Genomic DNA, 9,408 nt, shown 5'->3' with positions numbered 1-9,408 from the left:
ATGTTGCAGATCTCCCCCAAATTAAGTCACTTTATAATAAATCACTGGGCACTGCTAGCCGAGGATTAGCCGAGCTCCACTGAGCAGTTTGTTAAGCTGTGAGGGAAAGGCACTGGGGGAATGAGAAAACATCGCCAAGAACTGACATCAGCATTGGGACCTTGGAGCGGTACAAACCCCCTGGTTTCCTGGACACAATTTTAGCCTTGTTATCCAGATTCTGCATTGACAGAAAATTCTGATCTTATTTTAGGCTTTGTCTGGGAAACATTGCTTTTTTTTCCGGTGCTGTTTCTCCTCTAATCTAATCTAATCTTTTAGTGCCCAGGACACCAGCTCTAACACCAGGTACACGATGCCTTCAATTCCTCTCCTTATGTTTGCCTTACATAATTCTTAGTGCAATCTTGCCCCCTAATGAGTCATTTCTTCTGGCAAGAGTAATGCTTCCTACAGTCTGGTTATTTATATAGCCTCGCCTACTGTTACCACAAAAACCATTACCCCCCTCCAGAAAGAAGAAATTAAAATCTTAGGCGGAAGCATGTTGTTACTTTATTTAATAAAACCGACTCAAACCACCTTTTGTTAATTAATTGCAAATCATTTATAAAACAATTAAACAGTTGGCTTGACAAATTGCTGTTATATTTATAATGATAATAGTTGTGTGTCTCATTCCTCTGACATCACCCAGGCCACAATCACAAGCTGCCTCTCCCATTCAATGTCACTGGAGCAGCAGCAAGATTTGTCTCTTGGTCGTTTTAAGCAGGGCAGTCTTGGCTACCTAATTTCTTCCTTGTTCACAAATCTTCCCCATCCAGGGTCAAATCAATAAATCAGAAGTGTTTTTCAGGGGAGATTTTTCTTGTCTTTCCTTGATGCTTTCAGTGCGTGACTGCAAGCACAAGCAAAGGCCACTGACGCATCTTGTCTCCAGTCTTACATAATATTTTGTCCTTGGCTCTCAAACTAATTAAAACTGAATGTGGCACAATGAGAAGATCAGAGCTCGCATCAGACAGGTATTTCCCCTGTTGTCTACTAATTCATTCCCTCTGATAGTGCTTCTCCTGTAATTACTGGTGGCATGATCGGCCTACAAGAGGATGTCAGCATATGAGAGAGAGAAGGGCACAGCTCCTCCTCTGTCATGCCAAAGAAGCAACAGCGCTCAAATGATTAGACAGCATCTGCTTTATGATCATCTCTCCTTTCATCTCCCGCATGTTTTCTTCATCCCTCTCTCCTTTCTTTCATCATCTACTGTATCTGCCTGCTTTGCTCTGCGATTACTGTAAAAACAGAGGCGTGAAGCAGAGTCGGCGACGTTACCTCCTATATGTAGCATCTGCGTGTCTGGGAGGAGGGTAACCTGTGGCAGCACCCATGAGCCCTGGCTGCCAGGGCGGGTGAAAAGCTTGAGGAAGAGGTATTAAAGAGGCTCTTGCCCTCTTGGACTGATTGACGCAGCAAGAGCGACAGAAAGGTTAGTGGAGGTGGTGGTATTCCCTCAGCAGCGCTTGCCCTTGCGCTGGACAAAGAGCACTGCCTCTTCCTTTACATGTGTCTTTCTCTCTTTCCAATTCTCCCTTTCCTTCTCTATCTCTCTCTCTGTCTCTCTCTCTACTCTTCGCTCCTCTCTCTCACACACTCAGGCTCATTATAGGAATGCTCTGACCCTTGGGGACTTCACTTACTTTTCTCTCCCTTTCCAGTCCACAAACCTCGGAGTTGGACAAAAGGCAGCTGAAAGGCAATTTGAATTTGAAACAGGGGCCACAACAAAAACATGCAGCTCCCAAATGGAGAAACTTTAGGAGACTTGGAGCCAGCTATTGAGAGATACCAGCCCTCACACACACAGTCACACACATACACACACACAAAAATACAAATGTGATTCTGACACTATCCAGCCAACTAGCTCAATGTAGTGTAAAGAAAGCAGCTGCTGCAGAGAGGGAGGGGGGTGACAGAGCCTGAGGGCAGGATTGAGTGTGGGCACCAGGGGTCCAGCGGGTAGGATTGTGGATCAGCACACACACACACAGACACTGGCAGCACACCGATCAGCCAGTCATCAAACAAACAACACAAACAATAAATAAACACCAGGCATACAAACCAGCAAAACACAGAGAGAGAGAGAGAGAGAGAGAGAGAGAGAGAGAGAGAGAGAGAGACTATAAGCTTCCAGAGTTTCACAACTCATTGGCAATGAAACTGAGGTTTTCTGTTCATGCTCCAAAAATGTTTTCAAAATCTATGAGGAAAAAATCCACGAGAGCATGGGAAGTCACAAATGAACCCGTTACCTGTATATAGGTTAGGTGAATGACAATGAGACATCTGAATGGCAATATTGGCCGGTAGTTGCGATCATACTCTGTAATGATCTTGGTCAATACATCACTGTCAGCCATTTTCAATCATATGATCCATCTGAGTCCAAAACCAATCAATAGATGGATGGTGAGTCTCCTCTTCAGACTCGGGACCGCTGAGAGCTGTAGCCTATGTGCGTGGCTGCAAGCTACGCAGCATGAAATTGAGAATTAAACAATGAAAAATGTATAGGCCTGAGAGCGGAAGATTATCTAGATCAACCCGGCACTGTGCATTACTCATTTTCACCGTAAAGTAATTTTCCTCACGAATCTCTCCCCTGTCAAGGAGCGACACAATGTAGGCTATCCAAAGCATCAAGGCGCGACACAGCCTGTGCCCCAGAGCGCGCCACAGCCACCAACACCCACAGCAGACCTCAACACTGAGCGGCTCACGGTCACTTACCTGGATTTTTTGAGGGGGTAAAAGGTACAGCCGGGACCACGAGTGTACAAGTCAATTTGAGCGTGTCCCACTGGATACAAAAAAATCCGAGAGAGATCAGAGGAGAGAGAGGAGGCTCGTATAGCCTGGTGCGTACCCGATCCTGTGTAGGGGTTTGTAAACTACTCCTCCCTGTCGCACCTGTCTCTGGCAAAAACTGATCCCGTACGCCGGCCTGACATCCCTAAGACAACTGTCTCAGGGGTTGTGTGTCCATGCCGCCCCCCTGCTAGTCACACACACACGCACGCAGCACCACCTGTCCCCGGTGCAAAACAGCCCACAAAGAGCTTCTATGTCGCGCAACGACACATGGCATTCCCCGTTAGTCTCTGCAGCAATACTCCCTCACAGACAGCCGTCCGGGATCCCCAAGTAATTTGGAAACGCTGGAAGCTGTGAATGATGAAAAGGGGGCTGATTGCAATAACAACCCATCAAGCACTCCACTGGCACAAAACCAGCTGCAACGTTTGGAAATTACATCTGCCGCTCTCTCCGCTTGCCCAGTTGTGTTATCAATCTTCTGTCCCCCACAATAGTTCGTCTATTTTGCTGCTGCGCACGACTGCTGCTCTCGCCAGTAGGATGTCATTGCTGCGTCTTTTCCACCTCGGGTCTCACTGAAAGGAAAGGCTGTCCTTCTGTCTGGAATGCGCCCACTTCCAAGTAGAGCCAGCCCCGGGATTCAGCGCAGAGCAAAGTCCCATTCATCGGTTTATGAAAAAATACTTGTTGTTTTTTTAATTCCTTGAGGCTGCACTCTGGAGCTTTGGCAAAGAGGGAGGATCACAGTGTTTGTCTTCTAGCGGTAGTAGGGGCTACAGCATCTCCAGTACAGCTCCCTGCTGTCATCCACAGAGACTCCAAAAGCCTGTTAGTGCCAAAACCTGAAGCAGAATTATACAACGACTGGAATGGAACTGATTAATGACTAATTGGGTCTGATTAAGAGCCGCCAATTCATCAAAACTTAGTGCAGCCTTTATCACAGCCAGTCTAGCCAGTACTACAACAACTTCAAAACACGCCTCTAGTTCTACATTTCTGGTAACTAAATGACGAATGACTGGTGAGAAATAAATTTGCGGTAATCAGTGCATCGTGCCCAGACAGTTTAGAGGAAATACTGGCCCCGGATAATTCCAGTGTATTCAAAAGAAACGTCTTCTAGATTTTTAAATGCCGTTTGGGCAGAATTACGCAAAGTCCCGACGTTAACATGACACAAGAAGTCTGATTCAGATCATTTCTTGGTGACAAGCATAACTTCACTGGAAGAACAGCTGATCAGGTGGTTAAACATGAGGGGGAAAAAATGCCCACTGCACATAACAGAGTGAGGCACTGTACCAGGAAAGATTACGTCAGAAAATGGATCCATATTAGTCCAGGTGTCCATGAACAGCATCGGTAGCCCAGAGTGAGATATTAATTTTAATGTAGAGTTATTTTCTTTTTTTTCAGTGGCCTTCTTAATGCTACTGTGCTCACCAGAATATATTTTTTTAAATTATTATTTTGAGTGAAGTTCTGTCTTGTCAGTTGTCATTTTTCCTTTTCCACATGTTCTATTAATAGCCTCCTCAGAAAGCAATTAGTAGAACATGTGGGTACTTTATTTAAAAAAAAAACAAAAAAAAAAAAACAGTAGACTATTTGAATAATGACACTTATTTAGAATGGTGAGCTCAACCATGAATCATTTATCCAGACCACAAATAATACTCATTTTACACTTTGAATTCAACTTTGCTCTGTACTTGACTGTATAATTGGATTTGGTAGAATTATTTTTGCAGCACAGGCTTTAGTTCATTTGGTTGGAACACTTTGTTTTGATTAGAATTCCTAAAAGTCCTATTTTGTGTAATTGAATAACATAAGTCATGAACTTGAAACCTGATTTCTTTCCCTCTGCAGCACCCGTCCCTGAGCTCAGGGCCTTAATAAGTCTGCATCTGTATCACTGGGTTCATTGAGTATAAATTAGCACAACAGAGGAATAATTTAGCCTCATTAACTCAAAGTAACACTACAACCAAACATATATGAGTTTTTTTTCTGTTTTGGGTTGTGTGTGAAGTGGTATAAATATTAAATCAGTTTTGTCCTTCAGTGAAACTTCCTGTAAAATCGTGCACATCCTCATCCACAAACAAGGCTGCAAATGGCCTGAAATATCTTCAGGGGGCTATATGCCAAAATTTTAGACCATACAGTCAATTTATTACAGGATAATGTCGGTCAATGATGTTTGGTGCTGTGTTGTATCTGTTAGGAGTTAAGAATTATGGGACCAGGCCCCTGAAATTGTTAGCCAGCCATACCCACTTTTAAGCTGCGATTCATGAATAATGAATTGCAGAAATAATGACTTTCAGGCTTGTAGGCTCATGGCTTATGTGACTAGCTCACTGTCCTTAAACCTGAGCTCACCATCCTAATATAAATACTGCAGGCAATCTGACAGCCTAGCTGACACTGTCTGCTCATGAGGGCTGGCAAGACAGATGCTTCTAATTTGGGAGAAATATGTACAAAATATCATCTCGTATTGTTGGACGTGATCTGGCATATCCTTATTTTATGAAAGATGTCATTCCAAAAAACATAATCATTTCGGGTAACACCTCACATACATTGGTTATTTTTTAAATTACAGATTATTACATTCACTGGAACTATTTTATAAGAAAAGATTTTGAAATAATAACACCCGTGACATTTAATAGTGATGCCTGCTTTCATGGCAGCAGTAACTTTGGGTGTCACATTTGTTGACACAGTGGAAGCTGATTTTGAAAGAAACTCATCTCGGCTCATGCTGTTCGGAAGCAATGTTGACTTATTATTTTTTGATGTGTTATTGTCACAGTAATTTCTAAGTAATCACAGCGCTGTTGTAATGGTGTTGTTATTTTGGGCCTCTCCTATGGCCTGCTCCTCCCTGGTGTTAACATTACTGCAGGTCTTGAAGCTTCCCGGGTTGTGTCTTTGGTGTTTTGGTTTGCTTTTTATTTGCAGATTTATTTTTCATTTATCATTTACAGACACTAAATTTGCCCATATCTGCAGTGTCATTGTTAGTATCACAGTTACTCATTTAGCAGTTTCTTTTTTGGGGATTATTGTATATAGTCCAGGGGCCAGCTGCTAAAGTCAGCTTGGTGGTTGACTGTGGTTACATCAGAGAGGACACCGCTCCGTCAGCAGTATCGTTGTCCAGGTATAGTGCAATAGTTTGACCAGCACTGGAATATTGATGAGCTCTCCCAGCTTGCTCCATTTCTTTCTCTCTCATTTCTTGCTCATACACACAACCTGTGTGTCTCGTGTGCCCACAAGAACCTGAAGGGCAAAACTGAGGTTTTCTGAGGTTCTGTGGTCTGCCTTCATGTAACATCCAGCCAACACAAGAAAACTGAGAACAAGATAGCTTCAGGTGCCTGGAACAATGGAGAACAAATCAATTTAAAGCATGAAATGAGTGCAACCCTGTGTTTTCAGAGTGAAGTGAAAAAAAGCATAAGGATTTTCCAATGTTTGTGCGTGGATGAGCGCACAGTTGTATGTGCACATGTGTGTTTAGAGTATGTTTTTGTCGCACTTTGTACCTGAATTTTCCTCATTGATGCTCCACCCCACAAAGGAGTTATTTGGGAAACTGTGCAGTGCCAGTGCAGGCTAGATGCAGGGAGGGAGGGAGGACCTCTAAAATGGCAGCCAATGCCACTGCAGCTAGCAATACTGCGTTATAATTTTAAACAACTCACCAAAAGTTTTTTTAATCCCCGGATTAGCCTTATTATACTGGTTTCAGCTGCTTTGCATAGCAATGATTCAGGACAGAGAAACTTTGAGCCATTTTCAACAAAAGAACTTCTGCCATTTCATCTCCTGTCAGAGTTTGCGGAGAATGGGATGCTGACAATAAATAAATAAACAAAAAAACGTTTTGTTCTTCCTTTTCCTTTCATCCCACTCAGTGTGTCAGAGCAGGCAGGCAGTAGACCTGAGCCAGATAAGAGGGAGGAGAGCTGCATGAGAAAGCGAGAAAGCTTAGCAAAAAAACCTACGACCTTTGATGGAGAATGCACTTTTTAATCTTTCAACAACATGGGGAAAAGGGGAAGGGCAGTGCAGCCTTCCTATCCCCCGAGGTAGGAAGGCAGGAGAGTGGAGTGCAGTGTGTGTGTATGTGTGTTTGTTACAAGTGCAGAGGGGGATATGCTGATGCCAAAGTTAGATCAGTCTAACCCTTCATAGCAAGAGCTTTTGTCTCCTAACTCCCATCACAGCATCAGAGGTGTCCACGAGGCAGGAGCCACGGCCAGTGATGGAGAGATATGAGTTGAGATATGAGTAATTTAAAGATCCCTTGCCCTCCACTGTGACAGTTTATTATTATTATTATTTTTCTGCATGGTTCACTAAACGGCCAAATAAAATACAAACCATGCATGAGGTTCATGTGATCAGACACATAACTGTCACAACCACAGCGACCCAGCAGACACTGGAACCATCACCCGGCAAAAATTCTCATCCAAACTATCCAAAATCGCGTTCAGTAAATGAATGAAGTGGTTTCAAGTTCCTGGTTTTATCATTAGAACTGCTTCATTAATCATGCGGAAAAACCAATAAAACTGACACACCACCAAAGCAAGCCATGGATTAAGCTGAAATGACATACGATGCCATTAATTGATTTCTACATGATTGGCATAAAAATAAGAACATAATGTGAACAACAACTTGGAGCTCAATTTCAGTAAGTGACAAACTTGTGAGCGATGATAAGACAGCTTAAAACAAGTTTCCTCAAATCCATAAATATACTTACAAACACAGAAACAGACAATGCACAAATAAATGTTGAATGAAAATAGATTCCTCTCTACACTGTGATCTATTTCATTCCCTACCAACAGTTTTCCCTTTGGTTAAATTAGAAGACAGATGTATGCCTTTTGAATGAGGCACTTTGTCCATCTGTTTCCAGTTTCCATTAAGTGAATGAAGCTCTGTTTAAAACAATCTAAAGAAAAATCTCATGAATTCAGTATTATCAAACTCTAACTCTGGTTATATTTTATACAGGCCTATTGGTAAGCTGGACAGGTTTCATTGTCTTGGGTTGAGTTGAGCTGTGCTGTGCTCTACTTTGTTCATTCACTCATTCATATTACAAGCGATGCTGAAAGCCGGTTAAATCTTGACCTGATACACTACTTGCATATTAAATTTAGGGGAAGTTGATTTCACTCAGGTTTGCAGATTAAATGAGACGTACGATGCAGAAGGTTTACCTGACAGAGACATTCGGGGTAAGGAAATCTTTCAAATACTTTGTGAAGAAATGGTCACATCCAGTTAACCGCAAAACAACGCTGAAAAATGACAAAAATTGACCTTGATGGGAATCATCCCAGCTCAGAGACACTATTTCGATATTCAGAGAATATTAAGGCAGAGATGTTGTTTAATTTTGGATTGTCTATCCTCCCAGAGTTATAGGTAAACAGTAAAGCAGTGAGATCTTAACAACACAGTTTTATTGGCTTTGAATGAGAGGAGCAAGAGAGCTACCTTCATACATCGAGGGTGACTGGCATAATGATAAGGGAGATGAATAACCTCAGTTTTATATTCACTCTCATCCACCAACCTTCCTCTGTTATGCGGAGGCCTTGTTCTGCTAGTGTCCATGTGATGTGGATATTCACGGGATTGATGGAACAACACCATAAGTGGAACTGGTTTATCTGCAGCCCTGCACTGTCATTTGAACTAACTCTAAAAAATACAACTGCAATTAATAAAGTAAATTTATGTACTGATTAGGTGTAAAGTTTAAATAAAATATTAAATAATTTACAGGATATACGGACCTGATCAACTTGTAGTAAATTAGGTGGGACCAATCTCGGTGACTGTATTATTACTGTGAGGCGCTGCCAAAGCAGCCATCAATCTGCCAGCCTGAATGTGGTGCAGAGAAGATGAGGGAGAGGAAATGAAGAGGAAGAGAAGATTTGGAAAGGTGGGATGAGGAATGGAAAGAGTGTAAAGATAGAAGGCAGCAAGAGCACTTTGGCTAAAAGGATCCTCAAGAAAACAGTGGCGAAGGATAAAAGGAAGACAGTGCAAGGGATCGGGGATCAATATGCAATGTAATAACAGATATATTTTATAAACAGAGAGAAAGGAAAAAGCAAAAAGAGGAGGATCAATAGATGATGCACTTTGCCTCACCTCTGTTTGTCACCACAGATAGCAACACACCAAGGCTTTTGTTTGGGTAAGGGTCACAGTAGTAAGCCATCACTGTCAGAACTCATACAATCACAACGCTAAAGGACCATAAATATTTCAGGGCCAGTCGTCTCTTTGCATGTTTCCTCTTCACCTCGGCTGTGGCTGCTGACCCGTTGTTAGGGCTCTGGGGTGAAATAACCTCTCCAGAATAAACAGGCGAGGCCCCCGAAAAGAAGAATAACAGTCACTGGCATTCAAAAAGTCATGGAAAGTCATCAAGCGCGGTATGAGGCATTCTCAGTGGAA

At 42.6% G+C, this 9,408-nt stretch overlaps 1 protein-coding gene across 1 annotated transcript in view; it reads right to left on the bottom strand.

The window, feature by feature from the left end:
- Window positions 1–3,725, bottom strand: part of sema6bb (sema domain, transmembrane domain (TM), and cytoplasmic domain, (semaphorin) 6Bb) — a 121,341-nt gene extending 117,616 nt beyond the window's left edge. The window contains exon 1 of the mRNA XM_030049315.1: window positions 2,800–3,725. The gene's annotated coding sequence lies outside the window, so the exon portion shown is untranslated. The remainder of the gene's footprint in view (window positions 1–2,799) is intronic.
- Between the last annotated feature and the right edge of the window lie 5,683 nt (window positions 3,726–9,408).

Source organism: Myripristis murdjan, chromosome 4, assembly GCF_902150065.1.
Source record: "Myripristis murdjan chromosome 4, fMyrMur1.1, whole genome shotgun sequence".
Lineage (NCBI taxonomy): Eukaryota > Metazoa > Chordata > Actinopteri > Holocentriformes > Holocentridae > Myripristis > Myripristis murdjan.
Note: the sequence above shows the minus strand (reverse complement) of the source record. Positions and strands in the feature narration are given on the sequence as shown.